The sequence below is a fragment of the Enhydra lutris genome, unplaced genomic scaffold (assembly GCF_002288905.1).
Source record: "Enhydra lutris kenyoni isolate GAN:26980312 unplaced genomic scaffold, ASM228890v2 scaffoldscaffold40, whole genome shotgun sequence".
Lineage (NCBI taxonomy): Eukaryota > Metazoa > Chordata > Mammalia > Carnivora > Mustelidae > Enhydra > Enhydra lutris.
The window spans coordinates 15,711,516-15,735,049 of record NW_019154124.1 but is presented as its reverse complement, the minus strand read 5'-3'; the positions used below and the strand labels follow the sequence as shown (position 1 = coordinate 15,735,049).

At 41.8% G+C, this 23,534-nt stretch overlaps 1 protein-coding gene across 1 annotated transcript in view; it reads left to right on the top strand.

The window, feature by feature from the left end:
* The first annotated feature begins 16,860 nt into the window (after nucleotides 1-16,860).
* Nucleotides 16,861-23,534, top strand: part of LOC111155281 (KIAA1324 like) — a 92,453-nt gene continuing 85,779 nt past the window's right edge. Inside the window, exon 1 of the mRNA XM_022515412.1 lies at nucleotides 16,861-16,978. The gene's annotated coding sequence lies outside the window, so the exon portion shown is untranslated. The remainder of the gene's footprint in view (nucleotides 16,979-23,534) is intronic.

The following is a 23,534-nucleotide window of genomic DNA, read 5'->3' as shown; positions in this document are numbered from 1 at the left end:
CTGGTACGTGCTAATCCGTGATGGGTCGCAGCTGTCCCAGCCACTGCAGTCAGCTCCCTGATCTGGGGTTTGAGACAGTCATGAAATGAGTGGGCTCCATGGAACTATACCGTATCTCAAGTATCTTTCAGCACCCTCGGTTGAAGGTGACAGCAACACAGCCCCGATCAGTTTCAGCTTTAAAACGGGGTGTTTATTAGATGTATTGTGGGGTAGCTCTACAAGTTGGTTGAAAGAGGGAACAGCCATGGGGACCTCAGGCTCTTGAACACCTTAATCTCATGGGGGATGGTTATACGAGCTGCTTTAAATTCTTTCACGATTTTGATATCTGTGCATTTTGAAGGTTATCACATATTAGTGTCTTTTCTCTTATGTATTTGTCAGATTGTTCCTGGTTCTCTGTATATCAAACAGTTTTGGATTATATTCTGGATATTTAAAATATTATGTTGCAGAGCTCATAGATACAGAGAACAGATGGGCAATTGCCAGAGTTGGAGTGTGTTGGGGGCGGGGTGGGCAAAAGGGATAAAGGGATCAAAAGGTACAACTTCCAGTTATAAACAAGTCCCGAGGATATAACGTACAGAATGGTGACTGTAGTTAATAATGCTGTATTGCATATTTGGAAGTTGCAAAGAGAATAAATCTTGAAAGTTCTTATCACAAGGAAAAAATCTGTACATATGTGTAGTGATGGACATTAATTGTGATCGTTCCGCACTATAAACAAATATTGATCACTGTGTTGGGCACCTGAAACCAATCTAATGTTATTTGTCCAGTGTACCTCAATTAAAAAAAAAATTCCACTGTGAGACTCTGGGTCCTTTTACAATCCCTTGTAAAGGTTTTTGTCTGTGTTAGCAGGCAGTTGGCTGGTGCAGTTCAGACCACGGGTCACCTTTGGTATGTGGCGGTTCCAGTGTTAATTCAGTTTTCAGAGCATTTGCTATTGTTTCTTTCTGGTGTTTGGAGCTGTGGTTCATAGCTTAGCTGAGTTCTCTGTAAAGGACCTGTGCTGCTTTCACTCGATGCCGCACAGCCCCAGCTTGAAGGGGAGCCCAGAGACTTGTGGTGTTGGTTCCTATACAGAACTGAAAGACCCCCTTCCCTATTCCTCTGGGGTATTTTCTCGAGGGCTCCCTTTTTGTATTGCCTCTGGCCAGAGGGATGGATTACTGCATAGTTTTAGCCTCCATGCTTTTCTGTAATTCTGCTTGACTAGGGTGAAGTGGGAAGAGAAAGAAGGGAGAGGAAGAAGAAGGAGGATTCTTTCCGGAACTTTATGCTGCAGGAGCCCCTGTTCAGTTCTTCCAGCCAGAGAGAAGGGTTTTCTCTGGAGGTAAAGCTGCCTGCCTCACTGTGACATTGGCACTGCTCTGCACCTGGGGCTGGCCTCGGGACAGGGCTGCAAGAGAAAACAGAGGACACAAGAAGCAGCACGGGGTTCCCACCTCCCCGCTCCCTCCGTATCCAGCTCACAGAGTTCACTTTGCTTGGTCTTGTGGCCAGAAAGATAGGATTCTCTTGGAGTCTTTGCAGCCCGCACCTACCAGCCAGATCCCTGATTTGGCGCACCCTCAGCTCGAAGCCAGGAGATAAAGCCAGAAGAGAAGCCAGCAAAGGAATTCCCTGTGTGCTAGTTATTCGTCAAGTTGTGATTCTCTTCCCCAGCCCACCTGCTATTTTCTGTTCTGTTTTGATTTTTGTTTTTTGGGGCAGGTTGGGGAAAGAGAAGCTGTAGTGGGCTTTCTCCATCTTGGCCAACACCAGTGAGTCTTTACTGATACTGGCCAGATAACATGTTCATGTGAAGGTGTTCTGAGATGCGCTGTCCAGTCAGAACTGCATGGAATCTTAGAATAGTCGCCCCCCCCCCCAAAGTAAAGAGGGCAAGGGGCATGCCATAACCTGAAGAAATGGGAGAAGGATGCTAGCCAGACAGAACAATTCTTACTTTTTCTGATTAAAAAGAAAAGTAGATATTTTAAGTTTGTTTTCTAGGAGTGTTGTTATGATAGTAGGTGTTATTAGGGTTTTTAAAAATTCTGTTGATTTGAGAGATTCTTACACCATCCATTGAGTGCAGAAGAACTTAACTAGCTTATTTTTACTGAGCTCACAAAATTTGCAAGCAAAACCATGACTGGATGTCAAACTGTCCAGAGCCACTTATTACCTGTGCTGTTTCTCTAGACACCCTTCGGAGGTAAAGCTAAATTTCAGGTGGCAGCATTGACGACCATTAGCTTTTGAATTTAAAATGTATTTTTATAAATCTTTTCTGGCTGAACTCTGCCAGCGGCTTAGCTGGATTCACATGCGAAGTTTGCTTTTTCCTTAGCCAAACAATGAAGTCAGCAAAGTGCATTTTCAGAACTCCTTCACCTCCTTGTCCTCTTTTCTCCCGTTTGGCTGTTCACATTTTTCTTTTCCCTCCTTTGAGTAGAATCCTCCTCCTGTCCGCTTGCTTCTGCAGCACTTACGCTCTTGGTCTTTTCTTCCGCGCTCCCTGGTACAGAATTTATGTGACCCAAGTCTTGAGACCTTTGCCCTGAAGGCCTTGCTCGGGTGGCGAATGACACTCATCAGAGAAACTCATGAGTGATAATGGAGTAGGTGCCTTATCCTAAAGTCAGGAGAAATATGAACGTTTTTTATGTCTTAGCAAAGCGCCTACCTGAGCTAGAGAAAGCAATACATTGTAACTGTAGAAAAATTGGAAAATACAGAATCACGAAAGAGAAAACAGAGATCACTATGGTCAGCATTTGGTTCACGGTCGTCAGTCTTTTGGGATACATACCCGAGTCATTTTTCCATGTAGTGATTATACCCTCATATGCTTTAAAAGGGTTCAGGCATAGTGTTTCTTAACCTTGATATTACACTTAAATGTCAGAAGTATTTTTTGATTAAGGATGACCCCGGCATTATCACTTCAGGACTCTATGCAGTCCTGTCATGAGTACACAGTTTATTAACTAATCTTTTATGGTTGCACATTTAGATTATTTTCAAGTTCTTAGTATTTTTTTTTAACAAAGATTTTATTTATTTGACAGAAAGAGAGACAGGGAGAGTGGGAACACAAGCAGGGGGAGTGGGAGAGGGAGAAGCAGGCTCCCCGCGGAGCGGGGCTTGAACCCAAGACCCTGGGATCATGACTCCAGCAAGCTGAAGGCAGATGCTTAATGACTGAGCCACCCAGGTGCCCAAATTCTTAGTATTTTAAATAATCCTAAATCGCAAACCTATTGTGGCTTCTTTGGGTTACATGCCTGGAAATGGAAGTGGGATTGATGTGTCACAGGGTATATTTAATACATTTCTGAAACCTTCGATGCTTATTTCTCTTGGTGCTTTTTAAATAGTAAGTTTCTCTTGGTGCTTATTAAATAGTAAGTAGTTGCTCAAATTTGGCAGAAGCAAGGGTGCCTTTTCAGTTTCAGCTTGATTCATATCCAAAAATTTGTAGTTTCTATTTCAGGCAGATAAGCTTGTAGCCATATGTAATTAGACATAACAGGTGGATTTCCAAGGATTTAGCTTTTCCCCCTTTTGGAAAAATTGAACTTCTGCTTACCATTGTAGAGTTTTAATTTGGGTTAGGAGAAAAAAAAATAAAGAAAAAAAAAAACAAACTTCAAAAGATAGACAGATTCTCCCTCCCTCCTAGGAAATTCTGTCTTAGGAAGTGGCAGCTCTCTTTCTTGTTTCTTCTTGTTATATAATGGGGACTGGTAACACCTTCAGACCAGGCAAGTTTGGCTCCTACCTTGGTCTCTGCTGTAGAGGGCCTAATTCTGGTTCTCGCCCCATTGTGTTCTTTCTCTTGCCTTGTCAGCCGTGCCCACCTGATGTCATGTTCTCCACTCCCCCCACCCTTTCATCCTATGCTCTGGATGACAGGACTTTGGAACTCCATGCTTTAAAGGCCCAGGATTGCCTTCAGGGCCTTCCTGGGCTTTTCCCAGGTGCACCTGATTGTAGACCATGATTGGGGAAGGAGAGATGACAGACCGTGGATATGCAGCTGGGATTGTCACTTGTATACATGGAGGCTATTTAAGGTATGGGGTGCAAAGGCGGTCCTGCAAATGTGAGGGGTGAGCCTGGAAGAGAACCGGCTACAGTGTGCTTTGTTACTGTACGTGTGCCCTGAGGCTATTACCAGGTACCGACAGAGAGAGACGTCCAGGCAGAGAAAAAGTCATGTATGTGCTAGAGCCTGGAGGCAAGGAAGAGGATAGCGTATTTGATCCCCTTTCAATATTTCATCCACGAAACGGTGAGAAACGAAATGTGGAAAGTAGATAGATAATGAATCACGAAAGACCTTTTATACTCTGCTAGAATCATAGACTTTTTCTTCAGCCAACTAGAAATCATTGCAGGGTTTTGAGCAGGGATGACATCATTAGAACTAGCTGGGGAGTGTCCTGGAAGAACAGGTGTGGAAGACAGGTGTCACTTAGGCTGCTGGTGGTCACCATCCAAGCAGCAGGAGATGGCCAATGAAAAAGGACAGTGGCCATGATGACCAACATAAGACCCTTGCCCCCTCTGTAGGGCTATTGTGTGGCCCAACTTAAGTAACAAAATGTTCTGAAAATTGTTTTGGAAAGCTTTTAAGGTTCTGCAAATGTTAGTGTTACTGTTAATAACAAAAATATTTATCGTATTTATGGACAAAGGACAAAATTGAGATTCTAGCTAGTCTCAATTCTAATGTAAGCAGATGTGAAAATCAGCTAAAATGATAGGGTTAACCATCCTGATGTGAGGTGTCACATCCCCCGAGGGCTCCTTTGGGCACAAGAAAGTGGCTGTGCTAGTCTTGGGGGTGGGGGTCCAAGTGGAAAGGACGGTGATGTTGGAGTTGCCTGGGCTTGGGTTTCAGTGTTGATGGGGAAGTGTCCTTGAAGTGGGTCTCTTCATTCAGTAGGAAGCTGTTCACGTGGTCCCCTGTTGTCTGTAAGGCCTTTCCTTCCAGCTGCTGTACTCATGTCCCTGAATCTCCCTAATTATGTTTTTGTAGAGGAAATAATCCTTGTCTCTCATCATGATGTGGAAGGGAATTGGGAAGGAGGGGTCTACATTCTTTATCAGATTTTCATCCAGTCTTGCTGTTTATAGATCTTTCTGCTTTCTGAGAGATTTGGTGTTTTCATCTCTGAGAGTTCCTGCAGCTCAAATCTTCCTTCTTCTTCTTATCATCTGCCTATGTAGCCCTTAGCTTTCAGATTTTCTTACTTTGGTAGGTCAGTAAAGCTCATCTTGTGCTTTTCATCTTCCAAAAAATTGTTGACACCTGCATCTGTTGTCATTTTCACTTCTAATATCTTTATTTTTGTCATCTTAAAGTATTACTGTTTTTCACTCCTTGATCCCTTGAGAAATTACTCTTTTGTGGATTTGTGGATGCAAAGAGAATATATATTTAATTTAGCAAGTTTAAATGTAGTTATATAATAACATAGTGATTCCATGTGTTTAAAGACTTTATAACACATTTTCCTCAGTACTTTCTATGAGAATTTTAAAATTAATATTTCTAATATTGATATTATCATAGGTTGTCTAGCTATAGATTTCTGGAGGAAATTGAAGTTTCCATCATTTCTTCATCAGTAGACTTGGTTTAGAATTTCTTTTTTTGAAACTTGCCCTCACAGTACAGGAGAGTGACAGAGATAGTTGGTTTCCCTTTATTAAGAACAGTGAAAATATGAGATACAGACTATAATTGTACAAATATAGATTTTTCTTTTAAACATGAAGAGGAATTTGGGTGCAGGGTATTGGTTGAGTTGTTCAGGGTCTCATATTTGGATGTAGGTAGGCCAGGTCCAAGGACCCACAGGGTGTCCTGCTGGACCAGCCAAGGGAGTCTGACTTCATGAAGGATGGAAGTCAAACATGAGGCCACAGGAGGTGAAAGCAGATTTATGGAAGAAAGAGACCAGATACAGACAGACAGTCTGGGAGACCCAGAAAGGAAAAGAGCTTGAGTCTTCTCTTTGTTTGGGGTCTGGAGGTTTCTTTTTTTGAGGACTGTGGTCTGGTGCACCTGTCCTCTTGGGCTTCCAGGAACCAGTTAGAACAAAGACAAGAGCCAAATGTTATTCCATGAGCCAGGGCCTTGGTGTGGAGCTATCTGGTGCCAGCAGTCTGGAATAAGTATGTGATAGCTTCGTTAGGTCATTCTCACCTGGTCCTTCCTTAGATGTTATCTATTCTAGAGAAATCATTAAGTCCTATCCCTTAAAAGGAGAACATATGCTATTTGCATTATAAGGCCTGTGCAGAGTGGGGTGGTGGTGCAGATCCTAGCAAGGATAGGAACCAGAAAAGGCACAAAGAAAGAAAAACAACTTTTTCTCTCATGGGGTCCGTTCCATTTCCCTCTCACAGTTTCACACTGGCAGAGGTGAGATTGGGACCTAGGTCTGTTGTTGCTGGTTTATTGCCTACCCTTTACAAGCTTGCACAGAGACACCATAGAAGAAAAATGGTCTAAGCTGGATTTTTCCCAGAAGCCCTGGGCACTTTCATTGATACAAAAATGTAAGCCCCATGAGAGCAGGGACTTGGCTGCTTGGTTCATTGCAGTATCCCCAGCATCCACATGTCTACAGTTGGCACATGGGCGGAACCCAATCCATCTATATTGGTTTACACAGTGAATACATGAAATTCCTTGTTGACCAAAACAGACACTGAACTCATATTTAAAACATGAGCTCTTTTAAAATAATTTCTAGGGGCGCCTGGGTGGCTCAGTGGGTTAAAGCCTCTACCTTCGGCTCAGGTCATGATCCCAGGGTCCTGGGATTGAGCCCCACATCAGGCTCTCTGCTCCATGGGGAGCCTGCTTCCTCCTCTCTCTCTGCCTGTCTCTCTGCCTACTTGTGATCTCTGTCAAATAAATAAATAAAATCTTAAAAAAAATAAAATAATTTCTAAAAAGCAGTAGTGTCTGCAAATGCAGAGACGAGGATGTGTCATAAATAGATTAGATACCTATTAGTTTACTTAGCCTGAGGTTTCCATGGTAACTTCGTGTTCCTTTTATAAAAGAAAAATCTGAATATAAATATTACTGCACACTGCTACTGTGCACACGTACTCGATAATATTGGCTAAGGAAGTTTTTATTATAAGATGGATGTGTGTCTGCATGAAGTATTCTCACCCTTTCGACCTTCCCACAGAAGTCGGGCGAGGATGCTCCCTCGCGGGAAGCGGAGTTGAAGTATTTGTGCTGTGGACTACCGTCTCATGCTCACTTTCCTTCTCGCTGTCTCACTTTCTCAAATACGGCGCCAAGCTCTTTGCTGAGCACTTCAGTTCCGGAGCTTTTGTCCCAGATGAGGTGCAGACTCTCTCATCCAACACAGGGCTCTGCTCTTCTCAATGCTTTACATAAAAACATGCAAAGAGAAGAACCCTGTCTGAAGGAAATGGATCTCATTTGCTTCCTTTGGTTCCATTCCTCTATGTGTGTTCTCTTAGGTATCAGCACGCTCTCTTCTTTGAGGCCTGAGGCCTCTTACTGCCTCTGTATTTTTTATTCTGGGGTCACCTGGGTGGTTCAGTCGTTAAGCGTCTGCCTTCGGCTCCGGTCACGATCCCTGGGGCATGGGATCGAGCCCCGTGTCGGGCTCCCTGCTCAGCGGGAAGCCTGCTTCTCCCTCTCCTACTCCCTCTGCTTGTGTTCCCTCTCTCGCTGTCCCTCCCTCTCTGTCAAATAAATAAATAAAATATTTTAAAAAATCTTTATTTTTTGTTCTGTACTACAATTTGTGCTCATCTAGTGGGCCTTGATGATTAACTGTGGTCACCTCTTAATTGACTATTGAGGCTAGGTGGGGAGCACGTGGGAGCTGAATTTCTCATGGGTGGGTCACTGCCATGAACAAACCTCAGAGTCCAGAAGGTCAGGCAACTTCGTTTGTTCTTTTATTAGTTCAGTCTGTCAGGCGTCTGTCTGTCCTTAGGCTGCTGTATTTCACGGCATACCTTCCAGCTTATTACCTTTGGGCCTCATCTCGCTGTTTGTCACACCCTGTCATACTGGCTAATTTATTAGAAAGGATCAGGGGCCCTTGAAGACTTAAAAACCCTGTTATCTTTCTGGGATTTCTCCTCAAAGCCTTTTCTGGTGGTTTCAGCTCGCAGATATTTGGTCTGACCCTGTAATCAGTATATAATGAGGTCACATCATGCACATTCTACCTTATTTTTCCAGAAAACACAGCCCCTAGTAGGCAAGCCATTTGAATGCCAGGAAATAGGTATCTGTTGGAAGGCTTAGGGAAAAATTGGCCGTGATGAGTTGATTGAGAAGTGCTACAACATTGTACTTATTGGGGGAGTTAAGGGATCTGGTAATTTTCACCAGATGGAGTTTTTACTTGAACACTGACCTGTGATGTTCTGTTCCACTTCAGAGCCCTTCGTGTATATGCTCTTTTATAGAATGACAGGGTATGTGTGTATGTGTGTGTCCTGTCCACTCCAACAAAATCAGAAGCTTATTGAGGACAAGGACTATGTGTTTTAATTATTTTCAATCTTCCCCATAGCACTTAGGTCACAGTACTTATTAAGTACCACATAGTTAAGAATGAAATGTTAATGTTCATGTATAAAAATGGTATCTGTTGATACAGACACAAATCATTACATATGTTAATGTTTTATACAAACATGTGTTGTCAAGATATATATGTACGTATGCATATTATATTTATATGTGAGAGTTATTTGAAGCATTGTCGAGCCTCCGTGTAGTTAGATTGTAACAATTGTCATCATAATTGGGAGACAGTACCCCAGGTTTTCTGTGAATGTATGAAGCTTTTGTACCATAAATGATTTTTGTGTTTGGGGGTGTTAGAGAAAAAGCAGAACTGGTCAGCAGTTCAAGTAGTAAAAACAGATTTTATTCAGAAACTGTTGAAATAGGAGTACAGAGACCTTAATATAGAACTGGGCTCAATTCTGAATATAGCATGGATCAGTGGGGGTTTGTAGGCAAGGAGCGGGGTGGGGGGGTGGTCTGTGGATGAAAAATTACTAAGAGGAGCCATCGGGGGTAAGGGGAGTTGGGTGATGTAGAGCTGAACATGGAAGCCCAAAGGCCAAGGCTTCTATGGGAAGAGATCATGTGGGGGCGGGGGATGTACCATGATTTCTAGGGGGATAATCTTTCCTTAAGTGTTTGGTGATCAGGAGTAATTCCATGTTCTGTGTCTTTTTTGGGTTGTTTCCTGGTTCCCACATATTTACACTGTAAAAATTTTCAAAGGATCCCATCGCTTTGTTATGTGGGGCAGTGTCCCTGTGCCACAACATTCTGGGATTGGCAGACCTGTTTGAATAGCCGCCATCTTTTGAGTGGAGTAAGACCAGCTGCTTCGTCCGGTTCATGATTGGAGGAGGATGGGTTGTGAGCTGGTGTTGCGTTGTTCTCCGAGCGCACGCTGACTTCTGTCAGTCTGTTTGGTGATAAACTACCTGGAGCCTGATGTGGAGGGAAAATTGTCAGGAATTCTACCCCCACAATTTGCCAGGAAAACTTACGAAGCGTGTTGAAATAGGCAGAAAAGATGACCAGGTGTCCTGCGTGGTGCCCTTCGTGGAAAGATCAGTTCCTGTGGCAGCCTATACCTTTGTCTTTGAACTATTTTACAGCATTGTTGGGTTGTAGGAAACCGATAGTCATACAAACGGCTCCTGTTTGTGGAAATTAAAGTGTATTTTATCCTCTGAATGCAATTAACCAAGTAGCCTCCATATATTTACCCCTCAGCATCTCTTAGTTCATTTCACTTTCCAGATTGCCCACTTCTGCGTGTTCTTTGAATTTTCCTTTGAATGGTTATAACATGTTACTGATTGATTTGCTGATTAATGATAAATAAAATTTTTGGTGGGTATTAATTCCATATTTTATAAGAAAAAAGTTACCTTTTTTTAAAAAAGATTTTATTTATTTATTTGACAGACAAAGATCACAAGAGAGGCAGACGGGGGTGGTGGTGGGGGAAGCAGGCTCCCTGCCGATCAGAGAGCCCGACGTGGGGCTCCATCCCAGGACCCTGAGATCATGACCTGAGCCGAAGGCAGAGGCTTTAACCCATTGAGCCACCCAGGTGCCCCCAAATTTTACCTTTTTTTTTTTTTAAAGATTTTATTTATTTATTTGACAGAGAGAGATCACAAGCAGGCAAAGAGGCAGGTAGAGAGAGGAGGAAGCAGGCTCCCTGCTGAGCAGAGAGCCCGATGCGGGGCTCGATCCCAGGACCCTGAGATCATGACCTGAGCCGAAGGCAGCGGCTTAACCCACTGAGCCACCCAGGCGCCCCCCAAATTTTACCTTTTTAATTGCTCTTTAACACCTGGGAAATTCTTCTTTCCAAGGGATCAATTTAAGTGATAAATGGTTAGGTAAGTCTGTGGCTAGAGTTTTGGGAGTTGGCTGTAAATCAGTACCTTGAACGCCACTCAGAATATTTGAGGAGCAGATATTGTATCTTTAGTGATTTTACTATATCACAGTATTTCTTACATCTTTGCTATGGATCTAAGGTCGCTTTCAGAAACAGATTTTAAAAAAGGGCTTTGTTACCAGCTCAGATAAATAGCCTATTAAATAATTTAAAATCCATCTAGCTTGTGCTACAATCTAAATTCCCGACCCTGAGTGCTGCCCTCTCCATGAAACAGGTCTGAATTTCAGTATTTTTAAATTATAAATAAACACAGTTAAAGCTTCTTGCTACAGTCCTAAGAATTTTGTAATATGGAAGTAGTTGTGGCCCTTTAGAGGTCAGTAATCTGGAGGAGGCAGGGAGGATAAAGAATTTTAGGAAAACTAATTGGTACATGACATCTACCATTACAGCTAGAGAACACAATATGCCTTTGACCTGTTCTTATTGCTGTTCTCATCCCTGAGCTGGCAAATTGAATGACACAGAGGCAATGGTCCAGTGGTCGAAGAGCGCTTTCTGAGCTTTCTATTTATTCTGGGGTCTTCATTTGAAATTCATGTCAGACTTCTCAGCATCATTACTTTGCGAGGATGATAACAAATTACCTGCATTTTACATATGAGGGCCAGGAACTTCTCAGTGGGATATGAAAATAGGAAAGACTTCCTAATACAAATAACTGGGAAGAAGAGAAACAAGTTTGTCCTTATGTAAGTGCGTGCCTGGTCGAGGCTTTTCTATAATGGGGGATTGTGATAGGCTGAAGAATGGTCCCCTGCCCAAGTCCTAATCCTTGGAACCTGTGAATGTTACCTTTAGAGGTGAAAAAGAATCTTGAGATGCCGGCACCTGGATGGCTCAGTGGATTAAGACTCTGTGTTCGGCTCAGGTCATGGTCTCGCAGGTCCTGGGATCGAGCCCCGAATTGGGCTCTCTGCTCAGCGGGGAGCCTGCTTCCCCCTCTCTTTCTGCCTGCCTCTCTGTCTACTTGTGATCTCTCTCTGTCAAATAAATAAATAAAATGTTAAAAAAAAAAAAAAAGAATCTTGAGATGGGAGATTATCTGAGTGGGCCCTAAATGCAGTTACAGCGGGAGGAGAAAGGCCACGTGTCCACAGAGGTAGAGACTGAAGTGATGTGGTCGCAAGCCAGCCAGTGCTGGTGGCTTCTGGTTGCTGGAAAAGGCAAGGAATGGATTCTTCCCTGGAATCCCCAGAGAGAGCCTGGCTTGGCTGATCAGTGATACTTGAAGATAGAATTGTGAGAAGGCATCTCTGTATTAAGCTGCTGACTTTGTGGTCACCCATTCCAGAAGCTGTAGGAAAACCAATACAGAGTTTGGTAATGGCTAGTGGGGAGCTGCTGGAACATGTTCCTAAAAATGTGCAGATGGCTTTAGAATTGGGTAAGGAACAGAAATTGGAAGAGTTTGAAGGCACATGATAGGGAAAGCCTGGATTGCCTAGAACAGACTGTTGGCCAAGACAGGGATATCAGACTCTGCCAGCGAGGACTCAGTGAGAAACACAGTGGAAAAAGCCGAGGTTGTCTTGGAGAAAAAGTAAGCTGTCATAAGCATAATGTTGGTAGAAATAGTAAAGGTGCTACCAGTTAGGACTGAGAAGGTGAGGCGTATGCCTTTGGAAATTGGAGGAAAGACAATGCCTGTTATGTAGTCAGCAGTAAAGGTAGCGGAATTTTGTTCTATGGATGTGTGGAAGGCAACACTTACAAGGGATGGACTTGGTTATTTCCAGAGCAGATTTATGTATTGAACGGAGAGCCTGGTTTCTTCTTGCTGCTTATAGTAAAACGTGAGAGGAAACAGGTATATTGAAGGAAAAATTTCTTAAACAAAAAGGAAACCAGACTTGATGATTTGGGAACTTCTCATCTTGTCCAGATTGCAAAAGATGGTAAAATTAGGAGACCCACACACAGTTGGGAAACGACGCTGTGGAGAGAAAGAAGCCAAAGAGTGAGACACACTCACTGGAAAGGAAATCCTTTCGCTAGTGCTACAGAAACTAGGTGCCTGACTCGTGGGTTTCTATAACCACCTCAGCAGAAGCCAGCAATAGGGATGGGACTGTTCAGGAAAGATCTGTGGTGGCTCCTCCATCTAATGTCATGAATCCTGTGACTGCACAGGAGACCACAAGATTTTTGAGAACATGAGCAGAAATACTGCTGACCTGATCTGAAAGGGACAGAGGTGGATGAAATGGAGGAAGGCTGTTGGAATCCCAAAATTTACAGGCAAGAAACAGCCTACTAAAACTGCTCAGCTGCAAACATGTTCTACTTTTCCGAAAACAAAAAACCAAGCCCAAGAATGACTCTGGCCCCATGTTGGAGCTGTAAACTACAGGGGATTATTTCTCGGCCTTGAAACCCAATGCAGTCTCCCCTGCTGGATTTTGAAATTACTTAGGGCTGTTGACTTATTCCTGGCCTTCCTCCCTTCTAGTTTATCCCTTCTGGAAGGGGAACATCTGTAACTGTGGTTAAGGTCCAAAACCCTTGTATTTTGGAAGCAGGTGACACAGGCCCCCGATAGAGAGGAATTTTGCCCCAGTGTGGATCATAGCCAGAGTGGCTCCATATACCTGATTTAGAGGAGCACATTTGGGATTTTTGAGCTGATGAGATACAGATGAGGTTTTGAACTTGGAGTTGATGCTGTAATGGGCTGAGACTTGAGCTGATGTTGGGATATGGTGAAGGTATTTGGCATGTGAGAGAGACATGTATCTTTGGTGCCAGAGGGTGGACTGCAGGAGGCTGAGTAACGTCTCTCCCCCACCCAAAAAGAGATACACGTGTCCTCATCTCTAGAACCCGTGAATTGTCTTTTATGGAGAAAAGGACTTTGAAGATGTGAAAAAGTGAAGATGGGGAAATTAATCTTTATTATTTGAGAGGATCCTAAATGTAATCATTATAAGCATGAAGCAGAGGGAGATCAGACAGAAGAGGAGAAGGTAGTGTGACCACAGGGGGCGGAGACTGAAGTGATGCTCTCCTAAGCCAATGAATGCCAGCAGCCACCAGAAATGGGAAGAGGCAAGGGGCGGGTTCTCCCGTGGAGCCTCTGGAGGGAGGCTGACAGCTTTGATTTTGGCCCAGTGATTCTGATGTTGGACTTCTTGCCTCCAAAACTGCGGACGGGTAAATGGAGGCTGTCGTAAGTGGCTGTGTGGTGACTCGTTGCAGCAGATGTGTAAAACTAACACAGACATGGGGGGAATTGTAGGTTCTCTGCTTCTCTGTGTACTCTTGTATTCTGTTTGAATATGAGCCATCCTTAAGATGACTGGTAGACTGTGTAACCATCTGGCTTTTATATTAGAAACTTCTACTACTCCCTCTATTTTAAAACAGTAACCTCTTTGAAGCAGAATAGCATTACATAAATTGAGAACACTGGTTAAGAAAAAACACAAGGCTTGACTTGGGCTCTCAGCTATGCTGCATGCTAGCTGGCTGTCCCTGGCTAAATCACTTAACCAATCGGAGGTTCAGTGGAACAATGGTAATGTTATTTATGGTCCTTCCTGAACCGTATAGTTGTTAACAAGTAGTTAATGAAACAGGTGTATGGGAAAGATACCAGGTAAATATCATGTTGACCGATTAATTATATTCCTTCTAGCTATATCAAAGTTATGATGAGCAGTTTTGCACAGAAATCAGTGACCATATTAAATATGATCCCCCCTGGAATTCGATGATATCAGAGAGATTTTGGGTTCAGATTTTTTTGAATACTTTAAAGCTTTTGATACTTACAGATCTCTTTCTCTCCAGAAAGTTTATACCACTTAACTCTCTCATTAGAGGCCCACAAGTGTTCCTTTTACTGCCCTGTAACCTCAGACAGCTTTTAAACATCATTTTAAAATGGTATGTCTACCTGATGAAAATAGTTTGTATATCTTTGGTGAGGTTTAACTTTTTAAAGTTTTGTGTGTGTGTGTGTGTGTGTGTGTGTGTGTGTGTGTGTGTGTGTTTTAAGATTTTATTTATTTATTTGACAGACAGAGATCACAGGTAGGCAGAGAGGCAGGCAGAGAGAGAGAGGAGGAAGCAGGCTTCCTGTTGAACAGAGAGCCAGATGCTGGGCTCGATCCCAGGACTCTGGGATCATGACCAGAGCTGAAGGCAGAGGATTTAACCCACTGAGCCAACCAGGCGCCCCAACTTTTTAAAGTTTATTAATCTTTAATGAATTGCTTCTGTTCTTTGATCATATATCAAGTAGTTATTTGTTCTCTTCTGGGCTGGTTTTTAGAAACCCAGCGTTTGTTAAGTTAATTATCTTTGCTGTATTTTTGTTTCTTCACCAGTTTGTTCTGTTGTTTACCTTTTACTTTGTGATGACTTTTGTGTTTAACCTTTGTGTGTAGTTAAATTTAGTGAACTTTTATTGCTTTCCTTTCTCCCTCCCTTCTTTTCTCCCTCCTTATATCGTTCGCTCTAGAAAGTCTTTCCTATTTGACCGCTTTTATTGTTTGTTTTTTTTTTTTTAGGTATATAGATTTGCCCTTAACGGACAGTAAGACATATTTGAAATCCAGGATCCTGTCAACTTAATCTCAGATTTCCTGTTGTCAAGCTTGGTTAAAAGTTTGAATGGAAAAAAATAATATTCATAGAAGATTGCCTGGAGGGTATACTAAATTTTATTTCTGGGGGAGTGCCTAAATGCAGCATAACACCTTTGCTTCTAGCCTGATAATTCCACCTTCTCTAACTTAAGACCCCTTCTCATTTTATCTTAAGTATATGCAGAAGTGGAAGCAGAAGAAACAGAGACCCAAATGGTTTGTGCCTTACCACATCACCATTAACTCCTTTCTCAGTGTCATCCTCTCTACCCTCACTGTCCTTAGTAAGGATAATAATTCAACCATTTGTCAAGTGCTAACGCAGTGTAGCTTAACGTGTCTAACATTTTACATGTGTTATTACTTACTTTCCACAACAACCATACAAGGTAGAAAATACTCTTTTTTTTTTTTTTTAAGATTTTATTTATTAATTTATTTATTTGACACAGAGAGACAGTGAGAGAGGGAACACAAGCAGGGGGAGTGGAAGAGGGAGAAGCAGGCTTCTGCAGAACAGGGAGCCCGACATGGAGCTCGATCCCAGGGCCCTGGGATCATGGCAGACGCTTAACAACTGAATTACCCACCCAGTTGCCCCAGAAATATTATTATTTTCATTTTCCTAATGACAGTTGGATGCTTTGAGAGGTTAAGTGGCTTGCCCAGTATCACATAAATTGTATTTGGTGTAATGGGGGTGTGAATTCAAATGCAGACCTTTCTGATTTCAGAGCTCATTTCTTAACTGCTAATGTTTCCACGTGTATGCATGTGCAAAGACTCACGTGCACACGCGCACACACACGCGCACACACATACATACCTTCTCACCTTACGCGCCTGATTTCCCGATGTTGATAGGACTTGATATTTCTGTTCCCTTTGGTCACTGATCCAGTAAGGGAGGTAAAATAGAGTGGATGAATCCAGACGGCAACATCTGGGATATTAAACTGAATAAATAAGATACTGGATTGAAAATATTTGGACGAAGATTTAGAATTTCTTTTACTCTTAAAATGCTCCAGTGGTGGTGTGTCCTTGTTCACCCTCGGTCCAAGCATCTCACACACGTAATGTGCTCAGATCAGGGGAGGTCACTGTGAAAATTTCAAAGCATCCAGAGGCTAGAGATAAGTGGGTTGGTCTTAATTTGGCATCTGTAATAAATGTCTCTTTTATAGTCAGTGATTGATGGCAGCCTGCTGTGGTGGATGTGTCTGGGAATGGTGCTTAAAAAAGTGCTCGTCCTTTACTAGGGTTTGGGTGATTAATTATTATACCTTCTGTAACTTTTAAACAGAGTGAGAATTAGGTCAGTGAGAATAGTTCTTTCTTTGAAAAACTGGGGACGGTGATGGCATTCAGTTTCCGAGGATTATTTAGCTCTTAGAATCCTATCAATTATTTGGAGCTTAAAATGTCTGCAAGAGGAAGAGGGAAGTGTAGCCTTTTCGGAGAGGTGAGACCAAAGGTCACTGGTCATAGCCTGGGCGCGTTGACTGTCCCCTCATCCTATCCTCAGTGCCAACTCACTGCCTGGCCTGATAGTTTTCGAGAAAACAAAACAAAGCACAAAGCCCTGCTTGGTATGTATGGAAGAGGGTAAGAATGAGAGCCAAGCAGAGGACAGTTTGCAGTCGGGCTTGCACACAGGCCGGGGCTGATGGAAAAGCACAGTTGTCCCATGAAAACCGGCTCCAATAACAGCTTATTTCTGTGGTTGTTTGCAGAACGACTACCACTTTGAATACACGGAGTGTGACAGCAGCGGCTCCAGGTGGAGAGTGGCCATCCCGAACTCCGCAGCCGACTGCTCGGGCCTGCCTGACCCCGTGAGAGGCAAAGAATGCAGTACGTTTTGACGTTTGCACCGTTCCTTCCCTCACTAAACTGCATCCCTTCAGCCCAAGAAGTGAATGAAAATGAATATAAGCAACTTTGGGGAAAAGGAACATAGAGCATTGGTGTCTAGCAGAGCAAGAGCTTCTTCTTAACCCTCGGCACCCTGATGCCTGAAGTCTGTAATGAGACACAGGCAGAATTAGAGGATGCTATGTTTATTTATTTATTTATTTATTTAAAAAATCCATTTAAAATCGGGTTTACCGTCTCAGTTGAAACTCTAGAGGGCAGAGTGGCAGAATCTCTTTTTAATGGATTTTTTTCTTTACATTTTAAGAAAGTTTTCAAAAACTTTGGGAAAATATATATAACATAAAATGTACCATTTCAGCCCTTTTTAAGGGTAGAGGTCAGCAGCATGAAGTGCTTTCGCATTGTTGTGCTGTCATCACCTACACCCAAGCACAGAACTCCACCGTTTAGCAATGGGTTTCTTTTTTTAAGCCTAAGAGATTGTGCAATTTATCTTTTTAGTGTACCCTCCAGAGAGATGGTAGAATTGATGAATATTGCATCCAGGAGCTTGTCTGAGCGATAAACTGGTTGGGAGACCAACATTGTGAGTGAATAGAGAAATAGGTTATTACATTTGTCTTCATTTATAAACTCCACTTTTTAAAATTCTTTCATTTGGTAAGCTACAGTTTCCTGCAGTGAAGTAGTCTTGGGGCAGACTGGAGTTCAAAGCTGAAAGTAAGACAAAGAGAGATTTTGTGTTTCCTGCTATTTCTCAAATGGTCTTCCTAAAATCTTACTTTTAACTGTTTCCAAATAAAAGAGCAGATAGATAAGCAAATTATTAAATGGTAGTTAATTCCTTCCCATTCATCGAATGTGTCTCACTTACCAGTGAGAGAAGTATTAGCATAGGTGGTGGGTTTACTGAAAAAAGGGAGATAGGAAGATGGAAGATGTCTCATGGGGAAAATTAGTGGAGAAAACCATTATTTTTAGTAAATGATACTAAATGAGTAGAGAGAGAACCTGGGATCCTTGAAGCCAGGTTAAGGGTTCAGTCCAGCAAGACTCAAGAGGATAGTGGGGTCGGATAGGAATAAGATGATACGACCTGGGGTGTTCCCAGCCACCTGTGCAGAAAGTGCGTCAGCTCTCACTAAGGGAGGATTTGTGCGGGAAATGGAAACAGTCTTTTTTTTTTTTTTTAAAGATTTTATTTATTTATTTTGACAGAGAGAGATCACAAGCAGGCAGAGAGGCAGGCAGAGAGAGAGAGGTGGAAGCAGGCTCCCTGCTGAGCAGAGAGCCCGATGCGGGGCTGGATCCCAGGACCCCAGGACCATGACCTGAGCCAAAGGCAGAGGCCTTAACCCACTGAGCCACCCAGGTGCCCCGGAAACAGTCTTAAAAATACCTATGGAGTTAGCGTGTTGTAAAATGCTTCAGTTACTTTCCTAGAAAATCCGTGTATTTTTTTAGTCTCTATTTACTTTTTACTTGTGGGGTAATACCTTGGTTCCCTTGTAAACAACCCTGGGGGTGGGAGTGGACTACCTAACCATCATAAACCCTACTCCTTATGCAGGGATTGTGCTGGCCAACATTGGCTTTTGAAAGCTGATTATTAGTTGGAAATGGACCTGGGCGGAGTATTTGACACCATGGAAATTGGCAAACACTACAAATCACATGCCTCTTCCACTGAGAGCTAGTTGTTAAACATTTATTAGCATACCACTGATTACATTTATTGGCCAAAGGTTCAAATATTTATCATAGAATTGATGCTTAAATAAGAATTATTTCTATTTGAGGATGACCAGGGACATATATTTTTTTTTTTGCACGTTATTTACTACAGTCTTCCACAGATAATGTTATGAATCTGATACTCCAGCTAGAGCTTTTCTAAAAAATTGACTAGTCATCAAGACTCTAAGTTATTACTTTAAAAATGATACTATTTACTTTAAAAATGATACTGACTTTACAAATGACAATACTTATGTGATGGCTGGGTACATTTTTTTTTTTAATTTTATTTTTGATAAACATATATTTTTATCCCCAGGGGTACAGGTCTGTGAATCGCCAGGTTTACACACTTCACAGCACTCACCATAGCACATACCCTCCCCAGTGTCCATAATCCCCCCCCCCCCACCCCCCCCTCCCCCCATTAACCCTCAGTTTGTTTTGTGAGATTAAGAGTCACTTATGGTTTGTCTCCCTCCCAATCCCATCTTGTTTCATTTACTCTTCTCCTACCCCCTTAACCCACCATGTTGCATCTCCTCTCCCTCATATCAGGGAGATCATATGATAGCTGTCTTTCTCCGATTGACTTATTTCGCTAAGCATGATACCCTCTAGTTCCATCCACGTCGTCGCAAATGGCAAGGTTTCATTTCTTTTGATGGCTGCATAGTATTCCATTGTGTATATATACCACATCTTCTTTATCCATTCGTCTGTTGATGGACATCTAGGTTCTTTCCATTGTTTGGCTATTGTAGACATTGCTGCTATAAACATTCGGGTGCACGTGCCCCTTTGGATCACTACGTTTGTATCTTTAGGGTAAATACCCAGCAGTGCAATTGCTGGGTCATAGGGTAGTTCTATTTTCAACATTTTGAGGAACCTCCATGCTGTTTTCCAGAGTGGTTGCACCAGCTTGCATTCCCACCAACAGTGTAGGAGGGTTCCCCTTTCTCCGCATCCTCGCCAGCATCTGTCATTTCCTGACTTGTTAATTTTAGCCATTCTGACTGGTGTGAGGTGGTATCTCATTGTGGTTTTGATTTGTATTTCCCTGATGCCGAGTGATGTGGAGCACTTTTTCATGTGTCTGTTGGCCATCTGGATGTCTTCTTTGCAGAAATGTCTGTTCATGTCCTCTGCCCATTTCTTGATTGGATTATTTGTTCTTTGGGTGTTGAGTTTGCTAAGTTCTTTATAGATTTTGGACACTAGCCCTTTATCTGATATGTCATTTGCAAATATCTTCTCCCATTCTGTCAGTTGTCTTTTGGTTTTGTTCACTGTTTCCTTTGCTGTGCAAAAGCTTTTGATCTTGATGAAATCCCAATAGTTCATTTTTGCCCTTGCTTCCCTTGCCTTTGGCGATGTTCCTAGGAAGATGTTGCCGCGGCTGAGGTCGAAGAGGTTGCTGCCTGTGTTCTCCTCAAGGATTTTGATGGATTCCTTTCTCACATTGAGGTCCTTCATCCATTTTGAGTCTATTTTCATGTGTGGTGTAAGGAAATGATCCAATTTCATTTTTCTGCATGTGGCTGTCCAATTTTCCCAACACCATTTGTTGAAGAGGCTGTCTTTTTTCCATTGGATATTCTTTCCTGCTTTGTCAAAGATTAGTTGGCCATAGAGTTGAGGGTCTATTTCTGGGCTCTCTATTCTGTTCCATTGATCTATGTGTCTGTTTTTGTGCCAGTACCATGCTGTCTTGATGATGACAGCTTTGTAATAGAGCTTGAAGTCCGGAATTGTGATGCCACCAACTTTGGCTTTCTTTTTCAATATTGCTTTGGCTATTCGAGGTCTTTTCTGGTTCCATATAAATTTTAGGATTATTTGTTCCATTTCTTTGAAAAAAATGGATGGTACTTTGATAGGAATTGCATTAAATGTGTAGATTGCTTTAGGTAGCATAGACATTTTCACAATATTTATTCTTCCAATCCAGGAGCATGGAACATTTTTCCATTTCTTTGTGTCTTCCTCAATTTCTTTCATGAGTACTTTATAGTTTTCTGTGTATAGATTCTTAGTCTCTTTGGTTAGATTTATTCCTAGGTATCTTATAGTTTTGGGTGCAATTGTAAATGGGATGGACTCCTTAATTTCTCTTTCTTCTGTCTTGTTGTTGGTGTAGAGAAATGCAACTGATTTCTGTGCATTGATTTTATATCCTGACACTTTACTGAATTCCTGTACAAGTTCTAGCAGTTTTGGAGTGGAGTCTTTTGGGTTTTCCACATATAGTATCATATCATCTGCGAAGAGTGATAGTTTGACTTCTTCTTTGCCAATTTGGATGCCTTTAATTTCCTTTTGTTGTCTGATTGCTGAGGCTAGGACTTCTAGTACTATGTTGAATAGCAGTGGTGATAACGGACATCCCTGCCGTGTTCCTGACCTTAGCGGGAAAGCTTTGTTTTTCTCCATTGAGAATGATATTTGCGGTGGGTTTTTCATAGATGGCTTTGATAATATTGAGGTATGTGCCCTCTATCCCTACACTTTGAAGAGTTTTGATCAGGAAGGGATGCTGTACTTTGTCAAATGCTTTTTCAGCATCTATGGAGAGTATCATATGGTTCTTGTTCTTTCTTTTATTAATGTGTTGTATCACATTGATTGATTTGCGGATGTTGAACCAACCTTGCAGCCCTGGAATAAATCCCACTTGGTCGTGGTGAATAATCCTTTTAATGTACTGTTGAATCCTATTGGCTAGTATTTTGGCGAGAATTTTTGCATCTGTGTTCATCAAGGATATTGGTCTGTAGTTCTCTTTTTTGATGGGATCCTTGTCTGGTTTTGGGATCAAGGTGATGCTGGCCTCATAAAATGAGTTTGGAAGTTTTCCTTCCATTTCTATTTTTTGGAACAGTTTCAGGGGAATAGGAATTAGTTCTTCTTTAAATGTTTGGTAGAATTCCCCCAGGAAGCCATCTGGCCCTGGGCTTTTGTTTGTTTGGAGATTTTTGATGACTGTTTCAATCTCCTTACTGCTTATGGGTCTGTTCAGGCTTTCTATTTCTTCCTGGTTTCAGTTGTGGTAGTTTATATGTCTCTAGGAATGCATCCATTTCTTCCAGATTGTCAAATTTGTTGGCGTAGAGTTGCTCATAGTATGTTCTTATAATTGTCTGATTTTTCTTTGGTGTTCGTTGTGATCTCTCCTCCTTCATTCATGATTTTATTTATTTGGGTCCTTTCTCTTTTCTTTTTGATAAGTCTGGCCAGGGGTTTATCGATCTTATTAATTCTTTCAAAGAACCAGCTCCTAGTTTTGTTGATTTGTTCTATTGTTTTTTTGGTTTCTATTTCATTGATTTCTGCTCTGATCTTTATGATTTCTCTTCTCCTGCTGGGTTTAGGGTTTCTTTCTTGTTCTTTCTCTAGCTCTTTTAGGTGTAGGGTTAGGTTGTCTACCTGAGACCTTTCTTGTTTCTTGAGAAAGGCTTGTATCACTATATATTTTCCTCTCAGGACTGCCTTTGTTGTGTCCCACAGATTTTGAACCGTTGTGTTTTCATTATCATTTGTTTCCATGAATTTTTTCAACTCTTCTTTAATTTCCTGGTTGACCCATTCATTCTTTAGAAGGATGCTGTTTAGTCTCCATGTATTTGGGTTCTTTCCAAATTTCCTCTTGTGATTGAGTTCTAGCTTCAGAGCATTGTGGTCTGAAAATATGCAGGGAATGATTCCAATCTTTTGATAGCAGTTGAGACCTGATTTAGTACCGAGAATATGATCTATTCTGGAGAATGTTCCATGTGCACTAGAGAAGAATGTGTATTCTCTTGCTTTGGGATGAAATGTTCTGAATATATCTGTGATGTCCATCTGGTCCAGTGTGTCATTTAAGGCCTTGATTTCCTTGTTGATCTTTTGCTTGGATGATCTGTCCATTTCAGTGAGGGGAGTGTTAAAGTCCCCTACGATTATTGTATTATTGTCGATGTGTTTCTTTGATTTTGTTATTAATTGGTTTATATAGTTGGCTGCTCCCATGTTAGGGGCATAGATATTTAAAATTGTTAGATCTTCTTGTTGGACAGTTCCTTTGAGTATGATATAGTGTCCTTCCTCATCTCTTATTATAGTCTTTGGCTTAAAATCTAATTGATCTGATATAAGGATTGCCACTCCTGCTTTCTTCTGATGTCCATTAGCATGGTAAATTCTTTTCCACCCCCTCACTTTAAATCTGGAGGTGTCTTCAGGTTTAAGATGAGTTTCTTGTAGGCAACATATAGATGGGTTTTGTTTTTTTATCCATTCTGATACCCTGTGTCTTTTGATTGGGGCATTTAGCACATTAACATTCAGGGTAAGTATTGAGAGATATGAATTTAGTGCCATTGTATTGCCTGTAAGGTGACTGTTATTGTATATTGTCTCTGTTTCTTTCTGATCTACTACTTTTAGGGTCTCGTTTTGCTTAGAGGACCCCTTTCAATATTTCCTTTAGAGCTGGTTTGGTATTTGCAAATTCTTTCAGTTTTTGTTTGTCCTGGAAGCTTTTAATCTCTCCTTCTATTTTCAATGATAGCCTAGCTGGATATAGTATTCTTGGCTGCATGTTTTTCTCGTTTAGTACTCTGAATATATCATGCCAGCTCTTTCTGGCCTGCCAGGTCTCTGTGGATAAGTCTGCTGCCAACCTAATATTTTTACCATTGTACGTTACAGACTTCTTTTCCCGGGCTGCTTTCAGGATCTTCTCTTTGTCACTAAGACTTGTAAATTTTACTATTAGGTGACGGGGTGTGGACCTATTCTTATTGATTTT